Source organism: Lagenorhynchus albirostris, chromosome 8 (genome assembly GCF_949774975.1).
Source record: "Lagenorhynchus albirostris chromosome 8, mLagAlb1.1, whole genome shotgun sequence".
Taxonomy (NCBI): domain Eukaryota; kingdom Metazoa; phylum Chordata; class Mammalia; order Artiodactyla; family Delphinidae; genus Lagenorhynchus; species Lagenorhynchus albirostris.
The window spans coordinates 104,963,959-104,990,285 of record NC_083102.1 but is presented as its reverse complement, the minus strand read 5'-3'; positions in this window follow the sequence as shown (position 1 = coordinate 104,990,285).

Sequence of the window (26,327 nt, the reverse complement as noted above, 5' to 3'; positions counted from 1 at the left end):
ACACCAGGTCCTGTCCAGGCTTACTTTCAGTATCGAGCGCAATTCAGGGAACTTTGGGCACTCACTCCACGTGTGTCTACAAGGGTGATGGAAACAAGTGAAAAGGGAGACAAAAGTCTTCAGGCTTTTCCAAGAGGCTCACAGGAAATTGTTGCCGTAATAACTCAAAGTGAAGGTAGTTCTGAAGAAGATTTTTCCTTGCCTTGTAGATGCAAACCTGCAGTACCTATGTGTCCATCTTGAAAAGCTTCTGTGATCTTACAGCTTCCTTAGGTGTCAATGAAGGGCCTAAGGTATGAGAATTATTTCAGATCTGTAATTAATTCCGTAAAGAAAGTGCATGTCTAAAATGTGAAATGACCTTCCATTTTCACATAATTTTGTGCTTGGAAGATGTTAACAATATTTTCATAAGCCCTTAAGAATAGACTAAATCATGTCAAAATCATTGACAAAATGATCTTGCTTTGTGTTACAGGTGTAAAAATTTGCTAGATGCCCTTAAATAAATGTTACTTCATAGGTGAAAAGAAAAGGTAACTGACTGCTTTTCCCACTAAAGTATCATAGTTTTCCTGTTATTTGTTTAGCAGCTGTTAAATTCTTTCTCCGAATATGTCCTTTTTGATTTATGTGTTCTATTTTGTGGTGTCATTTCCCCTTTAAAACCCAAGAGTGTTCTAAACACCCCGTGGCAAAAGAAAGCTCGCTTGATAAGCAGCAGCCATTAAAAGTCTACAGTGTGTGTTGATGAAATAAGGTTTGAGTTCGTGTTTTAATAGGTATGGAGGGGCCAGGTAACAGGGTTATGGTTGCGAGACTCCAGACTTAATCAGTGAGTTAAAATGGTTCTGCTCTTTTAAAACCATCATTCAAAAAACACCCTGAGGTCTTTAAGATCCTAAGCCATGAAGCTCATAAACTTTTCATTTTCTGGAATCAAGAGGAGCCTGCAGCACCCTTTGCCTGATAGGTTTCTCCATCTCAAGTACCCATTTGGTCCCTAACTCACTCCTGGCCATCAGACTCTATTGCCATAACTCTGCCAGGTGTACGTGAAAAACTACTCCTCGGAGAGTTATAGGCAGAGGATAGAAGAATTTAACTGTTTTCCACCACGATTACCCAGGGAGAATCCCAACAGGTACCAAATAATGCCGTGACAAATGGGAATCCTGTGCATACATGCATACACATTCATTCATTCACTCATTCATTCAAGCGTGTGTTGTGTATCTTCTCTGACCACAGAAATGATAAAAACTCTCTGCGCTGACAATTGAACTCAGACCTAAACAAATTAGAGGGAGACTTGGGAAGGTCTGGGAGATGGAAAGGAAGACTGGGTTTCAGCAGTGAGGCTGTTGGATGAAAAGAAAGGGAAATACTGTGAGGAAAGGGGGAGAGAGGAGGCCAGTGAGGCATGTGGGGCTGAGTCAGGCAGCCAGGTAGCCCTGGGAAAAGAAGTTCAGATTTTATTCTAAGAGTGAGGGGAGCCCAGGAAGTTTTAATACCTGGGGCCCTGCTTACATTTTGAAAAGGTCTCTCCACTGTAAGGAGAAGGTTTTGTGGGAGGACACGAGTAGGGGATGTAAGAGGGACCCAGGTGAGCGTCCTGGAGGCTTGGCTAGAATGTCGTGATGGCTAATTTTACACAACAGCTGGACCCAGGTATTTAGTCAGACATTATTCCAGATGTTTCTGTAAAGGTGTTTTTTATTTGAGATGAACATTTAAATCATGGACTTTGAGTAAAGCAGATTCTCCTCTCTGATGGGGGGGGGGTTTCATCCAATAAATTAAAAGACTTAAGAGAAGAGGTTGAGGCTCCTGGAGCAGGAGAGAACTCTGCATCCAGATGCCTTTGGACTCAAGCTATAACATCAGTTCTGCCCTGAGTCCCTACCCCGCTGGTCTGCCCTGTAGATCCGGGGCTCATCAGACCCCACGATTGCACAAGCCAATTCCTCAAAATGAATCGACCGTTTTCTCTCAATCCCTGTCTCTCTCTCCACACACATACACACACACACACACACACACAAACACAGACACACAGACTCACACACACAGACACACACACATAGACACAGACACACACACACAAAGACACACACACACACACAATTGCTTCTGTTTCTTTGGAGAACCCTGACTGATACAAATAGTAACAGAGACAAAGAGAAAAGAGATACATTCCAGAGATTTGGGAATTAGAATCACACATCTCTGCTGAGATTTTTTGGGGGTGATCAGAGAAAGAGACAAAGCAAGCTTGGCTCCTACGTTTGGGTGTGAGCAGATGAGAAATCAGTGCCGCCATTTCCTGTGATGGGGGGATGGTAGTTATGTCAGCGGGGCTCATGGGAGTCAGTGGGGTTAGTTGGGGTCAGCGACAGGGGCTTAGTGGAGGTCAGTGTGGTTAGTGGGGATCACTGGGGTTCAATGAAAGTCAGTGGGGGTCGACGGGGGTGAGAAGATTATTAAAATATTGTCCTGGACGTGTGGAGTTTGAAATGCCAGTCATTCCACAGGGAGATACCACGTGTCACTTACTTATATCAAAACGCATCTTGGGGCTTTGGTGAGAGCATGAAATCTGACACCCAATATCACGGTTCAAATCTCGGCTCTTCCATTTACAGAATCTGAACAGATAAGTTAGGCCTGTTTATCCTTATTCCTTTTTATAATCTTGAGATAAAAATAACATTGATATCACACACTCTTTTTCAGATGACATTGCAAAAATGTATACATTAATATCAAAGCTACGAATGTCATGGAAATGCCAGCTCTGCGAACACAAGAACATTTGTCTTGGTGAAGGTGAGGGCATGGACATGGCTGCTGGCTGTGTTATTCATCATGCGTTAGAAGCTGCAGGTTCCATTCATTTATTTAAACTAGAGCTGGACTGTTAGGAGGACCTGCTTGAAGACCGGCTTCAAGGCCTGGGCGGGATCCCAGTTTCCCTGCAGAGAACAGGTGGGTGAGAGCTGACCTCACGGCAGCCACCGCTGGGCACAGGGCTTCTCAAACCATCCGTGGAAAAGGACCCTTTTCCATTGTTTTATTCCTTAACCTGTGAGGGATCAACACTTTTAAAACAATAGAATAAAAATAAAATGCTAGAAACACAATTTTAAAAACAAAAAAAGCATAATACCAGCCCTAATTACTTATAGTTATATTCAACACATAACATCAATCTGTGAAATTACTATAAGAGTTACCAAATGCTTTGTCTCCAGTTTTGCATTTGTCTAGGCAAGGACTTCACCCACTGTGAGCTCTGGAACATCCCTGGAGCAGCATCACCTGGGAAATAATTCTCAGAAACAGTTGAGCTGGAGATCACAGGGAACAGATCGAATTTATGGTAATTTATTAGATGAGGGCTCAGGGTTTTAATTTGGGACTTATAGGTGACCCTGTTTTTGTGGCCTGGGGGGGATGAGGTCCAGGGAGCTCAGGTCCTCTTAATCTTGCTCTGTAATCTAGGTCTTTGCCTGAGAAGTGGGGTTGGGCACGGGGGAGGCAAGCATTCTGTGGCTTCACCCCACCTCTGCTAGCATGGGATGCTGCTTTGTCTGGGAGCCCAGCCAAGTATGGGATGAAACCAGGGGATGTACTGGCCACAGGCCAACCTGGCAGAGCTATTCAGCTTTGCTCTCTCTTTAAGGATGTGCCAAAGGGCAATTAGAGCTACACATTGGAGACCCAGCTCTATGCTGTGAAGAGCTAAGCGTCCCCACCCCAGGCAGGCATGGAGGTCCAGTGGAGGCAGGTGACCTCTGTGTCCTGCCCACAGCCCCGCCCTGGGAGTCAGCACAGGGTCAGGAGGTCAAGAGTGATGAAGGCAGCTCTGGGGGCAGACAGTGTACAACCTCTATTTCCTTGGTTGACTTTGCCTGTTTCAGGGAACCCCACTGTAGACCAATTAAATTAATGATAGGAATTGCCCCTGTAAGATGCCAACAAATAATATCACTTTCTCTGAAAGAGGATTTTGCTTGCTAAGAAAGGAAAAAGATGTTTGAGCCCTTAGAACAGTAAGAGCTTTGAGAAGAAAAGTAGGTAGCAAGCTGGTTTTCCTGGGAGTGTAGGACCAGGAAAGTTTGACTGAGCCCCTGGCACTCTGGGTAGGAAGCTGACAAGCAGACAGTTTCCTGTTGCCTCTGAGGGGTCAGGAGCCGAGTCCCAGTGTGTTCCAGGCTCTTCTCTCCAGGGATCACACTTGGGAAGTGTTTGGATCTGGTCCGCATCAAGCTCAGGATGCCAGGTCTGGTTGCTGAGTCTAGAAACCTTGTCAAATGCACTGTTTATGTTTTTTAAGGAAAGAAAGGTTCAGGAATGATTATTTTCTTTACTTTGACTGGGGGCAATTAAAAGAAACATATAGACAATATTGGAATTAAGAAAAAAGTGGAAGAAATCCATATGAAGATAAAAATGAAAACAGTGGCCGGGTCACAGGGCACATAAAATGCAAGGTGTAGAGACACATACATTTCTAGAAGTCAGCTTTGGGTCTGTTTCTACATTTTCAATATCCCACATCAGAGGAAAAGCATGGGTAGTTATTAGAGTCCCGTAGCTACACGAGCAAACTAACTAGTTTCATAGAAACACTGCTTTCCAGAATTGGAGACATAAGGATTTTATTCCGTGTGGCCTCACAAAGAGCATATGGAGTGAGTGATATAGAGATGGTTTGTTTTCTGTTCTTCTAAATATTAAATAAAAAGCTGTTTTCAAGTGAATTGCTGTCACAGTGCATAAAAATGTCATTTAGCTGCATGCTTTATCGTGCCAGGCATTCCTTTAAATGCAGTCACTGTTCGCCATGCATTATGTCAAACTAAGAATGTAGTGCAGGATTATTTTCTTATTTAAGGGCATTAAAATGCATACATGGTGTTTAGAAATGCAAATCCTTTAGACAGACTCTTTGATTAACTCTGGCTTTATTCCAAATGGTTATAATAGAGTCTCTTTCACAGAAATAAAATATTATGATTCCAAGACAAAGATCTTCTTAAAACATTCCCATGGGATCCACAACGTGGAGGTGGTGAAACAGAAATGGGGGCGCTATCGAAAGAAAATTTACCAAGCAGTGGCGCCCAGGGCTTTCTCTCCGGCCGCTTCCATGGCCTGCAAAGGAACGCATGGGTACCTTCTCCTCTTGTTCTAATACTCAGGGTGGTTTCATTTTTCTAGGGCCCCTGGGTGGGAAGCGGAGACAATGCATCACTTTGATTTATAGTTATAGTGGACCATTTTTTCACTGCTGCTTTTCTAACACTGATCAAAGGAATTTTGTACAATCGCTGCCCATGTGCTCTTTTTAACAAAGTAGGTATGGAAGACAACATAAATGTATTCTTAACTAGCTAAATCTTCAAAAATATAAAATAAACTGTAAGTGTGTGTATAAATAACTAGAGTCAGCTATCTATCACCAGAAAGTGTCACATTGCTTATGCTATAATCTTAGCAGTACTTTTTCTGTATTCATTTAAAAACATAATTTGCAAAAAAAAAAAAAATGTGCCATAGTTCCCCTCTTTTCAGATTTCTTTTCAAGCCATATTTAAACATAATCATTTTACATGAGTAGTTTTAGATTATGTGATTTGTTGTATGTTTGTTGCATCATACTCTATAAATATGTTTTCATGTGTCCTTCCTAAAATTATTTTAATGGTTCAACATATTATAACTTGTTTACGAGTGTTCGGATTGTCTCCCATTTTCATTTTGATGCTGAACATAAAGCTGTGGGCAGCTGCTGCACTGCTCACATCAATTTCTGCTCCGGGATCCTCCCTGAACATGCAGCTCTGACCTGAGACCTTGCTTGTCTCAGAGAAGAGGAGATAAAAGATGTGGCTGAACCGTTCAATGCCTCTCAGAGGCTCTGCTCCCAGGGACTCAGGTAACTAAGTACCTGTGCTCTCAGTGGGCCGAGCAAAGCAGGTGGCCAAGCCTGCAGTCACTAAGGCAGCCAAGAAAATCCATCCCGCGGAGAAGCCACAAGCTGCTTGAATAGCAGAGTCTGGTGCAACCATTATGCTCTGCTGCTGCTCTGAGACATAACCTACTGCATTTTAATGTAGCAGTCAGTGCTCTATGACCTTTTGTCGTATAACGTTTATAATCTGTTTTCTTTCCTTCCCTACTCCTCAGCACCCTTAGCTACAAATTTGGATAAATGATGTCATCGCTTAATCTTTAATATTAAAAGTCTCTAGTGAATCGTGTCAGACTTGTCACTTAGTTAACAGCATGCAAACTGCCCTAGCAGTAGGCACAACTCAGGAAAAAATCTGTTGTTTTGAGGACTGTATTAGAGATTTATTAATTTTACAGCTAAAGATATTTACAGACACAAGTCAAACCATTTCCAAAACATGGAGGAGTCAGGGTATAAGTAGGATCCAGAAACTAGAATTTCTGTGGGTCTTTTATGTGTTTATGCCACATGTCTTTTTTAATATTCAGCCCTTGCTTTCCCACTCACCAGCAAAATGCAGAGTTCATTATTTGATGACTTAATTCTTTTGTTCAGCAAATCTTTAAAAAATATATCATTTTAAAATTCATCTTTAGACACTGGAACAAATGATACACAAGAAATTGCATAAAATTGATAGTGAACTAATATTCTCAGGGCTGCATTGGCACTTTTCAAAATGTTATATATTTGATGAAGAGTCAGGGCTAAATTTTTCAGTAGCTATGTGTGCTAAAAGCCACCATTTATTTCCTAACCCTTAGAAAACATTGCCTTTCCTCTTTCTAAAATGGAGCAGGACCCTATGGTCCCTGCCCCCCATGTCCTCCACCTGCCTTTTGTCTGGGGAAAAACTTTAGTCAAAGAATAAGTTTAATTAGAGAAGTGAGAAAATGCAGAAACCAAGGAAAACAGTCCAACAAGACTAAACAATAATAGTTTAGTCATTAGGTAAAGTCAAGGACCTTTAGTTCCTCCTTACGGGTTACAGATAATATTCTGAGCCATGTCCTGTGAGCTGTCTCGTAGATACTGAAACCCCCAGCAGATGGAAGAAGTTAACTACACGATGACCAGACTGTAGCCATGACATGAGCCGCCACAATTCCCAGAACTGGCCTCAAAGAAATGGGAATAAACCAACCCTGGAACTGAAGACTAACTGTAACTTAAAACAATCAAGAAGATGCTGGTCAGGCCACCGATGACCAATTTCAAGATGCCTGTCAGAGCTGACTGTGCTGTCTCTGCACGTAGCCCCCTCCCTCTGTCTATGAAAGCTCTTTCCCACTGGTTGTCACTGGGGGGAGTCAGCCTTTGGACAGGAGCCTGCCCTCCCCCTGGTTGCCGGCCTCTGAAATAAAGCAAACCTTCCTTTCCACCAGCCTTGCTTCTTTATTGGCTTTTGAGTGGCGAGCAGCCAGACTCCCACTTTCGGTATCATTTCCAACAAACAGTATTCTTATCTTTGGTGATGATTGTCTATAATATTGAGGCTAACAATGCTTTTCACAATCTTTTAAATTCAAATTATATGCTCATTAAAGTTAACATTTGTAAAGTCACTTGAGGAAAATAAAGCTTTAAAATTATAATGAAATTTTAACATATTTTATTTACTACATCAGTATTAAAAAATATATAATTTTAGCTCTTAAGAAAAAAAATCACTCGTAATCTTCTTATCTCTGTTTTTGTTTTCACACTCCCATCTCTCTTTTTCTATACTCATATATGTTTTACATATTTATAACCGTAGCAAAGTTACCATTTTGTATTCTCATTTAGTTACTTTATACTAATATAATTATTTTCTCATGTTAATACATAGTGTTTAAAATCATTAACAGCTACACCATATTTATTAGGCCAATAAACACAGTAAACTTTATTAGGCCAATAAACACAGTAAACTTTGTATAATTAAATAATATCTTATTTTTGGAGATTTGATTTATTTCCAATTTTTATTAACACACAATACTAAATGAAATAATTATTTTTAGTCTTATACGGTTTTTTTTTTCAAAATACTCTGATCACAGATTCCCAGGAGTGATATTACTGGATTTGACACTTTTTCAGCTCTTGAAATCTGTGCCAAATTGCTTTTCTGAGAGATATTTCAATTTTCAGATCTGAACGATGTATTAGAATGTGTTATTAAGCCATTGTCAACTGTAATTATGAAAACTTTTGCTGCATAAAATTTGTAAGCCTTTTAGGTTTAAATGTTTTTTCTATTCTTTAAGGTATTTTTAATTATTGTTATTATTATTAGTAGTAACAGTAGTCTAAAATATATAGGTAACATGTATCTTTATGACCTTTGTTTCTTCGGGTCTTGACATTGTTACATAGAAGCTACTCCAACCATCTTTTATCTCTGTTACAGATATTCTTCTTTTAATCATATGGATGTTTAATCATATAGACATTTAATCAAATATGTTTATCAATTTATTGATCTATCAGTCAAAAGACAGAAACCCTTCCAGCTATTTGGTCAGAATTTAATACTAAAAATTGTTAACTAGTTATAAAAATGTTAACTACTGGACCCATAGAGTGTGCACTCTAAGTTATCAGGGAGGAGGCATCTACAGGAAGGTGTGGTGAGTAGGAAGGAGTGGCTGAAACTCAGTCCTCTGAGGTTGGTCATCAGGTGCTCCTGCTCTGAGCCCAGAGGAGGAGGCTGTGAGCCTGCGACCCCGACCTCCCAAAGGAGTGCAGCTGCTGGAGAGACGAGGCGTCATTGCTGTGGGCTGCGCCAGGGACTCCAGGGGACAAACAGGAAGGACTCCCCCACTTCTCCTCTAGCCCCCTGTCCCTTCACGTGCTGGAAGCACCCCAGCCCCAAACTCACAGAGCAGGGGACAGAAGGGTGGGCTTGGAGCTGAGGGGGGGCAATTTAATATCTGCAATAAGAAGTATTGGAAGAGGTTGGACTCCTAAAAAATACATCCCACCTGTACGCCTTCATTCTGCCAGAGAGAGAGGTGGATGTGAAGTGTGTCTATTTATACCTTTATACCTTGCTTTGTACCACAAAGTATTTGTTACTTACCAATATTAGTGGAAAATCACTGTGTATCTGGGTCTGTTTGAGATTTTGGAATTTATCTTAACTTGGAACAATTCTATACCCTCAATTGAATCTCAGAAGAGATTTTCAACTGGGCACATACTAAATGAACACATTTTTATTTCCTACCGGGAGCTCTGTCTGTTGTGTCAGCTTTGGCCTTTCTTTATGAAGTTGAGGACCGAGCTGAGGACTTCAGACATGAGAGTGGTAACACATTGAACGGAGTCATAGACACTGGGGTAATTATATTATTTATTGCCATTGCATTTTCTGGGGTTTCAGGAGAATATTTAGGCCTCCAAGACACCATGAGTCGCTGCTAATATCATCACAATCTGAGAATTCTTGGAATCAGCAAATTTTCTTCTTTTGGCCCCCAAACATAAATAATGGTTGAATGAATGAATGGATAAATAGGACCCCTTTTAAAATTATCAGTCCATCAACTACCAGTTTTCTGTTTCACCCCTGATTCCTTTGTTTGTATACACCCATATTCTGGAGTCATGTGATATGTGATATTTAACCATATGCTGTAGACATATTCCCATGATACCATTCCAGGGATTTCTGTTTTGGACATTAGTACTATTTTTAACTTTTGCTATTGAAATATGACTGCAGAAACTTCCAGTTTCAGTTTCCACAAGTAAAGAGCTCACATGTTGTCGTTCTCTTCTTACAATAAGAAAAAAATGAACAAACTGAAAATCAACAGCTATTCTAGGACCCTTTTGAACTCAACAATAAGGAAAAAAATCCAAAAAAACTAATGGGGAAAAAACCAGGTACCTCACCAAAGCAGATATACATTTGGCAAATTAGCATATGTAAATATACTTACCATTATTTGTTGTCAAGGAATGGTAAATGAGATACCGCTATATAGCTATCAGGATGACTGAAATCCAAAACACTGACAACACCAAATGCTGGTGAGGATGGGGAGCAACAGGAACTCTCATCCGTTTCTGGTGGGGATGCAAAGTTGTGCAGCCACTTTGGAAGACAGTTTGGTAATCTCATACAAAGCTACGCATGGTCTCACTATATGATCTAGCAATTGGCTTATCCACCTTAACAAATTGATTGAAAATTTATGTTCACACAAAAACCTGTACAAATGTTTATAACAGCTTTAGCCGTAATCACCAAACCAGAAGCAGACAAGATGGCCTCCGGTAGGTGAATGATAAACAAACTCTGGTCCAATCATACAATAGAATGTTATTCAACTATAAAAAGAAATGAGCTATCAAACCACAAAAAAGACATAGGGGAAAGATAATACATATTGTTAAGTGAAAAATGCCAGAGTAAGAAGGCATATACATTGTATGATTACAATTACATGATATTCCAGAAGAGGCAAAACTATAGATGCAATAAAATGATCAGAGATTGTCAAGAGTTCAGGGGAGGGGGAAGAAATGAATAGGGGGATCACCAGGGAATTTTAGGGAAGCAAAATCACTTTGTATGAAACTATAAAGGTGGATGTAAGACCTTTTGCATTTGACAAAAGCCATAGAATTTTATGGCATGAATACTGAACCTTAATGTATTAAAAAAATATATCATTTAGGAGTTTGGGGACCCAGGAAGGAATGCAGACTGTGAGAAATGAATCTAATTGTATTACAAACGTATGAAAGAGTCTCAGTGAAGGGAACGGGGTGGGGAAGGTGTGGGTGTAAGTAACTTTGGAAATGAATTTAGTCTGTGAGACTAAAGGCAAAAGGAGCTGTGTGTAAGCACATTACGCCAGTCGATAGCATTACTTCCCATGGGAGTATATTAAGTAAATGGAAGGCAGAGGGTGGGGTCAGGTTTCTCACTATGGGAGTGGCATTTACAGAAAAGCAAGAGGAGGCCAGAGTGATCCTTGTGGTAGAGATGTCGATGTGAACTGTGGTTCTTAATACAGTTAGAGGTGGTTACATGTACAAGTGTTTACAGATGTGTGTGCACAGGAGCTAGTAGAAACCCATCTCTTCTTTGCTCTGTCAGTTGAGAGGATGAAACAAAAATCCCAGTAACAATAGAAACATCCAGTAACCAGATTTTGGTTTCTAGTAATATTCTCCCATAAAAGAAACCAGGCCTCCTTGGTAATTTGTGGAAAAAAAAAAAAAAAGAGATGAACCTGGAGCATTCTCTAGTGCTAGAAAGTAAGGAAGCACTCAAATACACACACACACACACACACAGAGGTGCACACACAAATGTGTGCCTACATGTGCATACACACATGCACTCACACGTACACACACTCACATGCACGTGCACACAGGTTGTTGAGGGTATTTCAAAGGAACACAGAAGCCGACTGACAGTGCTCCCCATATTAAAACTGGATCAATTTTAGCATCAAAATATATATAGTAGTTTTGAATGATAACTCAAAGTGTGAAATAAACATCCATGAGTACATACTGATACAAATAAGTGACTGAGTAAATTAATAAATAAAGGTGTAAAGACACCTTTCATGCAGAAGAGTTCCAAGTTATTTTCATAGGAACTCTAGCCTTGAGGAAGGGAGTATCACTCTTGCTCCTGAGGTGTGAACCTCACAGATGCATTTACTTCCAGTGTGTATGGTGGGGAAGGGAAGGGGGAGGGTCCCTTTACAGTGGAGAATCCCGACAAACAGAACCCCTACCACGTTGGCAAGGTCAACATCAACAGTCATAAATCACGACATGATGACATGATATGATGTGGTGAAAATGGCACTGCATCTTGTGTTCTTCTTCCCAATAACCCATAACTTCAGTAATTCTTTTTTTTAATTTAATTTATTTAATTTTGGCTGCATTGGGTCTTCGTTGCTACGCGCGGGCTTTTTCCAGTTGCGGTAAGCAGGGGCTACTCTTCGTTGCGGTGCGCAGGCTTCTCATTGCAGTGGCTTCTCTTGTTGTGGAGCATGGGCTCTAGGCATGAGGGCTTCAGTAGATGTGGCACGTGTGCTCAGTAGTTGTGGCTCATGGGCTCTAGAGCTCAGGCTCAGTAATTGTGGCGCACGGGCTTCAGTAGTTGTGTCACGTGGGCTCAGTAGTTGTGGTGCACAGGCTTAATTGCTCTGCGGCATGTGGGATCTTCCCGGACGAGGGCTTGAACCCATGTCCCTTGCACTGTCAGCAGGATTCTTAACCACTGCACCACCAGGGAAGTCCTCCAGTCTTATCATGAGAAAATTATCAAACTAATTTTATTCCTCAAAATTGGTTAAGGTCATTAAAAGAAGGAATAAAACACAAAAACAAGGAAAGTCTGAGAAACTGCCACAGGCAAGAGGAGCTTAAAGTGACATGACAGCTCAATGGAATCTGGTGCCTGGGATGGGGTCCAGGAACAGCAAATGGACAGTAGGTAAAAACTATGAAAATTTAAATATGAAAATTTAAACAATGGGCTTTCTCTAATAATATATTAACATCAGTTCATAATTGTAAAACTGTATAATGCTAATTTAAGATGGGAATAATAACAGAGGAAACAGTGTGGAGTATTTGGGAATTCTCTGTACTCTCTTCTCCATTTTTCTATAAATCTAACACTTTAAAAATCAGTTATTAAAAATAGCTACAGTGAATGTCTTTATGTACATATCTGCAAGTTCTGTTTATTTCTTTGACATATGTTCCTGGAAGTGATATTTCTTTGTGTAGAGACTTGCTTCTTATTTGTTTGGATATATGTGAAAACATGGCTTGATTGCTTCCAGAGAAATTTTATCAATTTATACTCACAGCAAGAGTGACTTAGATCACTGAATTCTCATACTATTGCAAATACTGACTATCAATTAAAAAAAATTTCCAAATAAAAATATCTCACTAAAATATTATTAATGTGGTTGAACATCTTTGTATGTTTTTATTTGACATTATCTCTGAAAATTTAAGTGCTGATATACTAAGTTCTGCATCCAATCCCCTAAACCTCCAAAATTCACAAATGTATTCTTTTCATCACTTCAGTGGTCCTTGCACTTTTCTATCAGCACTTCTCACATAGCTTTGCCCACCAATCTACCCAGAGCAGACCACCTGGTGGGCACACCCCCAGCTTCCTCACCAGGTCCAAGGCCACCTCTGATCCACCCCAGCCTCCTGCCTTCTGCCTCAGCTGAAGACTATGGTTCCTTCATGAGGATACTAAAGCTTCTAACATGATCTCGCTCAATTTTAGCTTATATCAGCTTGGTACACTTATCAAAACTAAGAAATGAACATCAGTACAATACTCTTTTTTTTAAACTTTAATTTTATTGGAGTATAGTTGATTTACAATGTTGTGTTAGTTTCAGGTGTACAGCAAAGTGATTCAGTTATACACATACATATATCTATTCTTTTTCAATTCTTTTCCCATTTAGGTTATTACAGAGTATTGAGCAGAGTTCCCTGTGCTCTACAGTAGGTCCTTGTTAGTTATCTATTTTATATATGGTAGTGTGTATATATCAATCCCAAACTCCCAATCTATCCCTCCCCCGCACATTTTCCCCCTGGTAACCATAATTTTGTTCTCTAAGTCTGTGAGTCTGTTTCTCTTTTGTAAATAAGTTCATTTGTATCTCTTTTTTTTAAGATTCCAGATATAAGCAATATCATATGATATTTGTCTTTCTCTGTCTGACTTACTTCACTCAGTATGATGATCTCTAGGTCCATCCATGTTGCTGCAAATGGCATTATTTCATTCTTTTTTATGGCTGAGTAATATTCCAGCGTATATATGTACCACACCTTCTTTATCCATTCATCTGTTGATGGACATTTAGGTTGTACAATACTATTAATTAAAATAGAATTTCATCATTTATTTATTTGAATTTCACCAGGTTTCACACTAATGCCCAATCTAGGAAACCATGTTGCATTTAGTCATCTTGTTTCCTTAGTCTCCACCTTTCTGTGACAGTTTCTCAGTTTTTATTGCTTTTCTTGTCTATAACACATTTGAAAAGCACTAGGTCAGAAATTTGTGAAATTTTCCTGGTTTGGGTTTGTCTGATGTTTTCACCTGATTAGACAGGGTTATGGGTTTTGGGGAAAACTATCACAGAAGTAAAGTGCTTTTCTCATTGTGTCGAATCAGAGAACACACAATATCAATATGATTTACCACTGACGATATTAACTCAATCATTTGATGAAGTTCTATCCCAGTAAAAGTTGTTTTCATTCTAATCTCCTTTTTGTTAGATGTGACTCATTAAACCCAGCCTCTACTGAAGGACAGGGTAATTCAGCTCTACCTTCTGGAAAGAAAAGTTTCATATAATTTGTGAACATAAGTTACAGTCACCATAGTAATTAACACATAATTACTATGGTGTAAGGAGATACTTCGTAAGGAGATACTTTGAGATAATTTTAGCCCGTACAAAAGTTTTTCTACTGAGTTTTCATTTGTCAGCATCTTGTTCCTACAGCAACTATTACTCTGATGTTCTAACAGTGATTTTCTATTCCCCTCACTTCTTCCACATTTATCGTTTAAGGTTCTTCTCTAAGAAAGTGTGCCCATATTTACCATTATTTACATATTCAATCATTTATCAACCAGTACAAAAGTCATAAATATTTATTTCAGTCTTTGGATTACAACTTAATTTTATTGTTATCTATTTTGTTCCTCAGCGTCCTCTTGCTTTCGCCCCTGTAAGCTGTCTTTCAGGTAGGCTCATGTGTCATTGTCACACTTTTTTTAAAGCTATTCTTTACTTTCTGGCACTAAAAGTTGCTCCAGGCTCATACTGTATTTGCCTGCCTCAGCCCTAGAATCAATCAATCGCTTTTCCAAAGATTCTTCCTTCCTCTTATTAAAGAATGGGAAAATGAATCCAGCATTGTATAAAAAGAATTATGTAACATGACCAGCTAGAATTTATTCCAGGTATGCAAAGCTGCTTCAGCATTCAAAAATCAACTAATATAATACATCACATCAACAGGCTAAAGGAAATAAAATCATATAATCACATCAATAGATGCAGAAAAAGTACTTGACAAAATCCAATACACATTCACAAATTCTCAGCAAATTAGGAGCAGAGGGGATTTTATACAAATTAATAAAGAACATCTACATAAAACCGACAGCTAATGTAATACTTGATAGTGAGAAATGTGACAGAATTGTTCATTTACAATCTTACCCTCTTGTTTAAAAATATTAATTAGTTTGTTTATTTATTTTTGGCTGCATTGGGTCTTCGTTGCTACAAGTGGGCTTTCTCTAGCTGCGGTGAGCGGGGGCTACTCTTTGTTGTGGTTCGCAGTCTTCTCATTGCAGTGTCTTCTCTTGTTGCAGAGCACGGGCTGTAGGTGTGCAGGCTTCAGTTGTTGTGGTTTGCGGGCTGTAGAGTGCAGGCTCAGTAGTTGTGGCGCACGGGCTTAGCTGCTCTGCAACATGTGGGATCTTCCTGGAGCAGGGCTTGAATCCGTGTCCCCTGCACTGGCAGGCGGATTCTTAACCACTGCGCCACCAGGGAAGTCCCTAAAAATATTAACTAGTTTTAAAATTTTGTCTCACTGCTCTCTGATATCTGCAGTGTTTTGCTGAATAGAAGTTGGGATACAGTGTTACCAGCATCATAGTTTTGTATCTGATTTTGAGTATTTCTTTATTGATCATATTTTGTATCTGAAGGATGCCCTCTTCTTATTTATGTTGAAATAACAGTTTTATTTTAAAATGTAAACGTTTTGTCCCACATGGGCATCTGGATCCCTGGGTCTGAATTCCAACTTTGACCACTTACTTCCTGTGAGACCATACGTAAGATATTTAAACAAACTGTGCCTCGGTTCCACTATCTATAAATGGTGATATTAACAGTACATACATTGTAGTATTGCTGTGAATATCGTGTAGAATATATGTTGTTAGGACAGTGCCTGGTATACAATGAGCTATGTAAGTGTAATTATTATATTGTTATTCTCCTTTAACACTTTGCTCTGCATAAGTAGATTTTCTAATGTTGAGCTGACCTTGGGTTTATGGAAAAAAATGCTACTAGTCTTTCTTCTTCCAATTTGTTTGTTCTTTTATATTTAATTGTAGAAATTTGCAATGTATATGAGATTCAAGAGAGGGAAAAATTGAAAAAGAAAAGTAACACAAAACAGCATTACCAAGAATTGTCATTGTTAACATTTGGACATCTTTTCCTGCCAATATGTTTTTTTGTGTGTAATTTTCTTAGAATTGGCATCATATATACAGATAATTTTATAACCCATTTCTTCTTTCAAATATCATCTGTCACATATTTTCCTATGCTATTAAGTGACACTTTTAGGTACCATAAAAACCAATGTTAATTTATGTTGAATTCCTATGCAATCACATTCCAAAAGACTGCTCAGAATTTCTGGAAAAATAGATAAGAACTTTTTCCAATTGGCATAAACTGCTTACCCTTTCATACTGACCATTAAGTGATCAGTATGATCCCTAAGGATTCTTTGGGATTCTTACTGATCCCTAAGAAGTCTTTGACAAATCCAACTGAAAAGGAAAATAAAATTATCTCAACCACGTGCAAAACATGTGATGACTCACTCCAACTTCCAGGCTGCAAGTTTCCCAGTGATAGTGAATTTCTAGCAACCTCTATCTTTTGATTTTAAGAAAACACACACACAAAATATTGGAAACATTTCACTGTCTGCTACCTTTTGCTTCAATTTTCTAATTTCCTGGCTTCATACCCAAAACCCTTCTTATAGTAAGTATATTCTTTCATAAATTTAAGTGAGATATGAAACTTTGACATATACCCAATGCTGTTAATTGAAATTTTTTTAATTAATGGGCTTATTTATTTAAAAAGACATAATATTTATTTTACATTGACAAGGAAATCACATAGAAATGAGGTTATAGTTATTCACAAAAGAGAATTTCCACTATAATGTTCATTTTCTATTACTGCTCTAACAAATTCAGCAGTCTGTGATTAAAAAGTACAAAGTTATTAGCTTAAAGTTCTGTAGTTCAGAAGTTTAAAATGAGTCTCCCTGGGCTAAGATCAAGGTGGGGGTCAGGCTGGTTTCCTTTCTGGAGGCTTTGGGGAAGGATTCAGCGTCTTGTCTTTCCTGTTTTCTGCAGGCTGCCAGCATTCTTTGGCTCCTGGTTCCATCCTTCTACCTTCAAAGGCAGAAATGCTGCATCTCTCATTATTCTCCTACAGCTGTATGTACCGTAACACATTTATAAGATCCAAGTGTTAGGACACGGACATTTATTAGGGAGGGCATTCTTCCACCTCCTACATCCATATAGTTTTTAAAAATATACTTCTTTTAGTAGGAACTACTAAATTAAACATCTGTGAAGTAGAAGGAACATTTCATAAGGCAAATGCACAGGAGAACTTCAGACAATAACAAGTTTACATCTTGATTGCTGTGCTTTTCCCTCTTCAACCAAAACTTTCATTATTTGAAATCTTGGAACTTTAGTCTTAAAATTGGACCCTAACACAGTTCAGAAAACAGCCTTGCTCTTCTAGAGCCTCTTATTCAGATATGCATTCCCTTATTTAAGCCTTGGGGCCCCTGTGTTTAGGACTCAGAATTTTAACATTAGATTGTTGGAACTCAAAGCCTAAGAGTTTAAACCCAGGGTGTACTACTTGACACAGGTGTTGGGGTGACAGACTGGACCCTATGAACCAGTAAGTTGATATTTAATGTTAGATTTTAGATGGTAACATCAGTTTCATCAGGTAAAAATGATGTATTCAATTTCAATTTTTATTAGAATAAATGACCTTTAGCTTTTCCAGAGGAATCCTGCCCCTGTGGTGTATCCTTTGTGTGTTTGGTGCACCTTCACTCTTTCTACCAGGCCAGCCATAAAAAGCAGGTCACGCTCCATCACCTCTCAGAAATGGCCCAGGACAGAGGATAGAAATCCCACCATCTAATCATTTACATCTTTCAACTCTCATTAAGTAACATTTTTAAGCTGACAGTTATTTCCCTATGCCCATGACTGCCATATTGGGCGACTGGCTAACATTCTAACTGTGGCTGTCAGAAAAAAGCACAGCCCCCTAGAGCAAAAGCCCAGCAGTCTGAGCTGGTTCTTTTAAAGGTTGCGCTTTGATTGGAATAAGTCCTTTTCCTTTGGGGGCTCAAACATTCAGTGGCTCTTTTTTTTTTTTTTTTTTTTTACTCTGGGAGAATTATATAAACCTGTTTCCTCATTTAAACTAGAGATGGCAGTACCTAACACTTAGGGTAGAGTGACATTTAAAACTATTTAGTGGGCTTCCCTGGTAGCACAGTGGTTAAGAATCCTCCTACCAACGCAGCGGACATGGGTTCGAGCCCTGGTCCAAGAAGATCCCACATGCCGCGGAGCAACTAAGCCCGTGCATCACAACTACTGAGCCTGCGCTCTGGAGCCCATGAGCCACAACTACTGAGCTCCCGTGCCATAACTACTGAAGCCTGCATGCCTAGAGCCCGTGTTCCACAACGAAAGAAGCCACTGCAATGAGAAGCCCGCGCACCACAACGAAGAGTAACCCCCGCTCACCGCAACTAGAGAAAGCCCACGCGAAGTAACGAAGACCCAATGCAGCCAAAAAATAAAAGCATTTGGTTCACTAGGATTACAGCAGAGATTCCACAAGTCTTAGCTCTGTATCTCTGACTACCCTATGAAAAAAAAGTCCGGCTTGCATTTATTTCATAACATTTATTAACAGATGAATTAATTACTGACTTACTCTCCTCTTTGTTTATTGGACTTTACATTTCAAGAGGACCAAATCCGTATTTTTCTCATGTAGCCCTGTGTGCCTGGTGTCTAGCCGAAGTTAGTATTTCTAGTATATGCTCAGTATTTCCTCTCCTCCAAGCTTCCTTACATCTTAGTTCCACAAGTATGATTCTTTTTTTTTTAAGTTGTATTGGATTATAATTGATTTACAATGTTGTGTTAGTTTCTGCTATACAGCAAAGTGCATCAGTTATACTTATACATATATCCATTCTTTTTAAGATTCTTTTCCCATGTAGGTCATTAGGGAGAACTGAGTAGAGCTCCCTGTGCTCTGCAGTAGGTCCTTATTAGTTATCTATTCTATATAGAGTAGAATATATATTTATCCCTCCCCCCACCTTAGCCCTGGTAACAATAAGCACAAGTATGATTCTTAAGCAGCTCGCTGTTAAAACTGTGAGCAGTGCCACAGCTTTAAACTGACTGCCTGAATGAATGCCAGCACTTCCTGCTGGAATCAGACAAGACCCATGTGTAGATAACCAGAAATCAGAGAAGGAAACACCCCTGACCGTGCGTGAGACTGAAGGGCTTCTAGACCCCAGGAGAGAAGGTCTGCTGGGGTCAGGACCCTGCTTGGGTCAAGGCCGTGTGCCTGGTGTAGACAACAGAGAGGAAAGTGCTGGGATTCAAAGTTGGAATATTGTGGTAGTACCACCCTGAGCTGGTAGAACCTGCTTGACCATTTCACTGGAAACAGAAAAAAAAAATTTGAGAAGCTATACTGTGTAGTTGGATTTAAAGAATTAATCAGCGGGGCTTCCCTGGTGGGGCAGTGGTTGAGACTCTGCCTGCCGATACAGGGGACACAGTTTCGTGCCCCGGTCCGGGAAGATCCCACATGCCACGGAGCGGCTGGGCCCGTGAGCCATGGCCGCTGAGCCTGCGTGTCCAGAGACTGTGCTCTGCAAAGGGAGAGGCCACGACAGTGAGAAGCCCACGTACCACAAAAAAAAAAAAAAAAAAGAATTAATCAGCAAATATGTTTAAACCCAGTAGGATTTACTGTGAAGCTGATGAAGCTTGGGCTTCAACTGTGCAGGTCTTTTGAAGGCCTTGGAGTGGCTCTAGCAATCTGGTTACATGAGGATGGAACTGTATAATATTTGCAATGCTGTGTTTCTAGTACTTCTCTCCTAACCTCCACCCCCAAAATTTATCTATATAGGTCCACCTTTCCTCACCTTTCATGTCCAGCCTGCTTGATCATCCAGAGAAGTTCCATTTGGAAGAGAGACCGGGTTGCGGCATTGTTATGATAAGGGGACATCAGGTACCCTGGACAGTGGGGCTTCCCTGGGATCTGTATTTTCAGGGCAACAGTGACCACATCCTGAGGAGAAACACAGGATCTTAGGGAGAGTTTATGTTTGCTAACAGGGAGAATATTTGGAAAAACAGAGGATACCTGAATTTGGGGTGAGCTTTTGGGCATGGAGTGACAGCCTGGAAGAACCTTTAATTTTGAGTGGGAGGAAAGAAAAATGAAAATAGTATTTTTGGTCACCTGAAGAATTTATGGGCTTCTAATTGTTCAATTTGTAAATATAAAGTAGGAGCTTTGGGTCTCAATGATAACATCAAACCGAATGTTTTTAAAGCTCTTACTATGTGTGGGAAACAGTGATAATTGTATTTAATCCTCAGGAAAACCTAAACTAACTGAAAATGGCTTCTATAAGAGATAAAACTATAAAATTATTAGTGGAAAACATAAGGATAATTCTTTATGACCTTTAATCTGTTCATGGATTCTGGGAATTGACACTAAAATCACAAGCAACAAGAGAAAAAAAGATAAATTAGACTTCATTAAAATTAAGAACTTTTGGGCTTCCCTGGTGGCACAGTGATTGAAAGTCTGCCTGCTGATGCAGGGGACACGGGTTCGTGCCCCGGTCCGGGAAGATCCCACATGCCACAGAGAGGCTGGGCCTGTGAGCCATGGCCACTGAGCCTGCGCGTCCGGAGCCTGTGTTCCACAACGGGAGAGACCACAACAGTAAGAGGCCCGTGTACCGCAAAAAAAAAAAATAATAATAAAATAAAATTAAAAATTAAATTAAATTAAAAATTAAGAACTTTTCTGCGTTGAAGAACATTCTCAAGACAGAGAAAAAGACAACCTACAAAACTGAAGAAAATATTTGCAAGTCACTTATCAGATAAGGGTTTAGTTCTAGAATGTCAAAAGAACTCTCACAACTCAACAACAAAAAGACAGACAATCCAATTTTAAAAATGGGCAATGGACTTGAATACATTGTCGCCAAAGAAAATACGCAAATGACAAGCAAGCACATGAAAAACACTCAACTGCATTGGTCATTATGCAAATGCAAATTGAAAACACAAAAAGATGCCACCTCACACACAGGGACACCTTGAATTAAAACAAAAAAGAAACCTGAAATTAACAAGTGTTTGAAAGGATGTGGAGAAATAGGAACTCATACTTTTCCTATGGGGTGTACAACCACGCAGTTCAGAGGAAAACAGCCTGACTGTTATTTTAAAAGTTAAGCAAAGAATTACCATACGACACTGAAATTCCACTCTTATGTAATACACAAGAGGAATAAAAACATATGACAAGTTTCTATGCCCACACAGAAACGTTTATGCACTTGTTTAGAGCAGCATTATTCATAATAGCCAAAAAGTGGAAACAACCCAAATGTCCATCACCAGAATAATGGTTAAACAAATTGTGGTGTACATACAATTAAATATTATTGAGTCATAAAAAGGGATGAGGTATCAATAAATGCTACAACTTGGTTGAATCTCGAAGATATATGGTAAGTGAAAGAATCTGACGTGTCACATAATTGTATGATTCATTTTATATGAAATATACAGAATTGGCAAATCCATAAGGACAGGAAGCAGATCAGTGGTTGGCCAGCGGGTGAGGGAAGGGAGAAATGGGGAGTAATTACTTTAAGGATACGAGGTATTCTTCTGGGGTGACAAAACATATGAAACTACAGCGAGATGTGGTTCGCGACATTGCAGGTGAGCTAAGTGCCACTGAATCGTGCACTTTGAAATTGTTAACTGTGTGTAATACGAATGTCACCTCAATAAAAAAGCAATCACTGTCATTTACTATATACACACATTAAAAAGAAAAACCATGTAGTCATCAACAGAAGCTGAGAAAAAATTTGGCAAAATCCAACAACTATCCTTAAGCAACTATTAGTGTAAAGGACATCTGTAAAGTTGCTAGCCAGCATGAAATTTAATGTGGAAAGATTGAATGTCCCTGCCTAAGATCCTGGAAAAGACAAGATTGTCTGCTCTCTGTGTATAACAAGATGGAGTGGATTGAGGCCACTGGAAGAATACACAACCGGCAGAAATAGAAAGATGTTGTCACCAATGGCAAGGGGGCTAAGAGGGAGCTATTCTCAGTACCTGTAAGAGAAAGAGCCAGGTATAAATACCTGCCACGTCCAGAGAGCCCCATGTTACATCAGCACAACAGGACCAGTCAAGTAAGACCTTCCCATGAGGGCTGCACACAGGGTCAGCATGGTCTTGCAGGAGGAATAGAAGCTCTAGACGAGAAACAGAGAAGAATGTGATGTGTCCCCTCATGGACCAACCTCCACCCTCCTCCTCCAGGAAGGCCTCAGGTGGGGGTGGGAGGAGTCTCCCTGCCAAGCAAGAGTTAAATTGTGGCTGTTACAGAAAAGCCTGGCCATTCACCTGAAGTGACCAGAGAACTCTATTCCCCAAGAGAGCAGACTCCTATGGGACCTACACAAGCTTTCACCTAAGACCCCTGTCCCACACAGGGCAAGGGCAGTGTAAGATTCACTTGCTGTATGATTGCGTCCAGCAAGCTGTGCCCATGCCATGCAGAGAGAAAAGAGGAGAAGTACATATGGCTCAGCCGACATTGATAGGCATCAGGATTGTGACCTGGGCTAAGAATTCTTCATATAAATGGTAATGTCCTCTGTCTTTGAATGTTCTTTCCATTAGGCAGCTCACGGAGAAGAACAGTTATTCTGAATAAGGACTTAGGCATTTATACTCTCCCTGAAAAATATGCCATGAAGGTAGGAACCCAGGATTTCTGACAATTGTGCTTTCTTGGGTTCTCAGCTTAGATGTACATGCTTACCTCCTGTTGCACTTTGTATTGTACCAGGGATGAAAAATCAAACAAAGAAGAGCCCTGGTTGTTCTTAAAGAAACACCCTGCATTAGTGCTCCTGTGACTTGGCTGGAAATGCTCCTTCCCATCTCTGAGGTTAATATCTTGCCATCAACACTTAATTCAAGAACCATCACCCACCATAAAGCCTCTTCTCATCCTTACTGCCTGAATGGGACTTTCCTCTCTTTTAAATTTTATACCAGTTTTCCATTCAGGTCTACCACAATATTTGTGTCTTTCCGCCAAGGCTACAAAACTCTAAGTTTAGAGCCATGTTTGCATGCAGGATTGTCTGCTGCCACAGATGGAGCTCAATACATGCCTGTTCAATGAACCAATGACTGAATGCGTGGGGCTAAAGGAGCAAATTAAGGAAGTGGGTTATTACAGCACCTCCTTCAATGTGAAGACAGCTTCATCTTCACTCTCAGATGACTTGAACCTTTCTCACTGCTTCAGAGACTTGGCCATTCCAGCTCCCCTTCATGTCCCAGTGGCTTACGTGTGAAAACACGATGGAGAGAGTTACTTGATCAGAGCTGTGGTGGTTCTGGGTTGTGAGAGCAAGGAAACAGATTGTGACCAAAGAGTGGGACGTTGAAACACTTGTGAGGTGAGCGTTACTACACATGAGGGTGACAAGAATCTCTGAAGACTGCAATTGGTTGAAGTGGTCACGTGGACACACTCAGTCAACATGATGGAGTGCACAGACGTGGGGTCTCGAAACCCCTACCTCCTCCTAAGAGAAGAGGAAAAACTTCTAACACTTTGTACATACTTTTAGCATAATATGGAGCACATAATAGTACATCTTTTTTTCCCCTGCTCAACTGTGTGAAAATCTATGTCAAATGTCTTTCCCATCTTATTCAAGATTCAGTCTTATCAATGGTCTCTAAGAACCTATAGAATCCTCCACAGCCCCTGCGGACAATCCCCTTGACGCCCTGCTAACAGGCCAGCCTCCTTCCTGCCTCAGGGACTTTGCATGTGCTCTTCTCTCTACCTCCATGTTCTTTTCCAAAGTATTCGAAGGGCTCATTGCTTTTAGTCCTTCAAGTCTTTGCTCAAATTCTACTTTCTGTGTAAGGTTTTTGCCGGTTCCTTTGTTTAAAATCACAACCTCCTGCCCCTTTTCTGTTTCTCTTTCCAGGCTTTATTTTTCTCCACAGCATTCATCACATTCTATCACACTATATAATTTACCTATTTAATTTGTTTATTGTTTACCTGTCTCTACTAAAATGCAATTTTCAGAAGGCAGAGTTTTGCTTATTGGGTTCTTTGCTGTATCCTCAAAGCATAGAACAGTGCCTGGCACATAATAAACATTCATTATTTGTGTGACAAATGAATAAATAAATTATGTAGAGAAGAATCTTTGTAAATTCATTTTGTTTGCTATACATCTAATAAATTTTTAATTTATCAATATTATAAGCTTCAACTGTGAAACTTACCATCTTGAATATCAGAAAGCTCCTTGCCCTTTTTAATCTATAAATTGACCAGATTCTTCCATAGCTGATTAAATAATTCTGGTAATTGTAATGATTGCCCATGTTGCTGTGTGATGGATGCATATGCTATGGTTGGTTGTGAAAATTTTTGAAATGCTCCTAAGACTGTGCTGTATAGATGATTTCCAAGGCTGCATGGACACCACCACCACCACCAAAAGCATTATAGCATGGATGCAACAAGAGATCATCAAACTTGCGGAACGGAATTCTTAAAACAGGAAAAAGAAAGTAGTACAAAATAACAGTCTCCCATAACTCACCTCCTTCAGTAACCATTACCATTTTAGTATACACACACACACACACACACACACACACACACACACACACACACAGCCCTACATATTTGCAAGTGCTCTTTTCTGTTCCTGAACATTTTTTCACCCCTCCCTGGAGCTCTTCCCAACACCCCAAATCGAGTTTTGGAGCTAAAGGGCATTGTATCCTCTGGCCAGGGTAAAATAGCTCTTTTGTTATACTCAGACATTCATATTCTTTGGTAATTTATCTTATTAAAGAGTTGTACATGTCCATCCTGGCAAAAATGAGAAAAATCATGTGTAATTCCACACTTCAGAAATGACATCAATCTCTCAAAAATGTTTGGGTGTTTATTTCTAGAATTTCATTCATGAACTTTTATTCCTATGTGTATCTTTTCACAGAATTGGGGTCATTTGGTGCATCCTGTTTGTAACCTACTTTCTTCCATGTAATAATAACTATTAAGATTTTCCTGTCCAGCTAATCTTCCTGTTTATTGCTTATATGTCATTTGTCACCTACCGCAATAGACTGATTAGTAAGGCTGCTGGCATTAAAGTTACAGAATAATCAATCTCAATGCTAAATGAAATCAGAAACACATTATCTTTTCCCTCTTTATTTGTGGTAAATACTGTTATGGCTCCCATTTGGCCTCCAGCTGGGATTTACGTTCTCGAAGTATTTTTATCAAGGAGAGAAAAATGAGAACTCACCTTTCTCAATCTTTTTTCCTAGCGTGTGATGTTTCTGACAGCATCTCACTGCCTTCTCTGACTGCGAGGTGACAGACGCACGGTGCAGCTGAATGGCTTGGGTCTGCGGTTCTTGTATTTCCACTTCCCAGTTTTCCTTCGTGGCTCTCCTCGAACAGAAACTGTCTGAGCATGAAACGAAGTTGGTGTTTAAGTAGATACCACATGAAACCACTTTATCCCCCTAATGATAAATTTAGTAGGTATTACGATTCTTTGGGAATTACAAATTAAAGCCTTGGGACATTGTTTCACACACATGTTTGGGAGAAATTAACAATCATTGCATTTTCAGTGTTGACAAAGAGGTGATGCAAGAGGAACTATACACAGTGATCACGGGAAAAATTGTTACAATCTCTTTACAAGTTCCTTTGAAATCATCTATTAAAGTTTTGTTGTTGTTTTTGTTGTTTTAGGAGAGCTGGGCAGAAAGCACAACACCAACTACCCCCCCCCCCCTTTTTTTAAAGATTTCCTTCAATTATTTTATTTATTTATTTATTTTAGTTTGGGCCTCACCCCGTGGCATGTGGGATCTTATCTCCCTGACCAGGGATCGAACCTGCACCTCCTGAACTGGAAGGTAGAGTCTTAACCACTGGACCACCACGGAAGTCCCTCTATTAAAGTTTAACAGCCAAAGATGAAACATTTCCAGCAGAGCACATTACCCTAC